Source organism: Condylura cristata, unplaced genomic scaffold (genome assembly GCF_000260355.1).
Source record: "Condylura cristata isolate star-nosed mole 26May11 unplaced genomic scaffold, ConCri1.0 scaffold00029, whole genome shotgun sequence".
Taxonomy (NCBI): domain Eukaryota; kingdom Metazoa; phylum Chordata; class Mammalia; order Eulipotyphla; family Talpidae; genus Condylura; species Condylura cristata.
In genome coordinates this window covers 18465373-18466215 of record NW_004567130.1, presented here as the reverse complement: position 1 = coordinate 18466215, position 843 = coordinate 18465373, and the positions used below count along the sequence as shown (strand labels likewise).

The 843-nt window shown below is 70.2% G+C and overlaps 1 protein-coding gene across 1 annotated transcript in view; it reads right to left on the bottom strand.

The window, feature by feature from the left end:
* The window catches only part of GGPS1 (geranylgeranyl diphosphate synthase 1), a 6539-nt gene extending 6194 nt beyond the window's left edge, over positions 1–345 (bottom strand). The window contains exon 1 of the mRNA XM_004691024.2: positions 130–345. The gene's annotated coding sequence lies outside the window, so the exon portion shown is untranslated. The remainder of the gene's footprint in view (positions 1–129) is intronic.
* Between the last annotated feature and the right edge of the window lie 498 nt (positions 346–843).

Sequence of the window (843 nt, the reverse complement as noted above, 5' to 3'; positions counted from 1 at the left end):
CCGGCGAGGACGGAAGCCGCACACCCAATCCGGCTCAGCATCCGGGTCCTCGCCCTCCTTTCTTTCGGCCCGCCCCAGTCCCGCCCCCGCCCCCATCCGGGTCCCTCCGCGGCCTCCACAGCCACTCACGGTTTCTCGATGAGATCACGGCTTCCAGGCCACCGGCCCAGCGCCCGTAATGTCCAGCGTCAGCTTCCTGCCGCCGCGGTCCAGAGCCGGGCGCGCTCTGTCGCCTACACTAGTCCCTCCCCCTTCGTCTCCACAGAATTCTCCGCCCTTTTCAGCCGCCAGCGACTCCGCATTACTCGAAGCAAGAAAATGCGCCATCCCGGCCGCACTGCGCAGGCGTCGTTGCCGCCTCCCCACTGCCCTGTCGCCCCGCCCTCTGCCCCCCTCCTCCGTCCACGCAGGCGCGGGGCATTGTGGGTCTTGCAGTTCTGCTCGGTGGGGGCTCGTGCGCGGGCCCCAGCGGCGGGACTACATTTCCCGGGAGGCTCTGAGGCGTAACTTTCTGTTTCCATAGAACTGGTGGGAAAATGGCGTCGTTGTTTGTGTCCTCCGGCCAATAAAGCAGGAGTGCAGGCGGGCCCGACAGCGTCCTGACCAATCCGCGGTCGCCGGGGAGGCCATCCGGGAACGAGGTAGGGGAGGGCAGAGGCGCCCAGGGGCGGGGAGAGAGGAGGGAGGGGGCCGGGGCTGGGGGGGGCGATGTTTGCCCGTCAGCCGAGTCCGGAGTGAGGAGCTCGGGTGCCGGAGCGGGGGAGACTCTGGGGCTGAAGCTCGCCGCCGCCACGGCCGCCGCCCGGAGCAGGCCGGGAGGGAGCCGCGGGGGGCCTGGCCCGG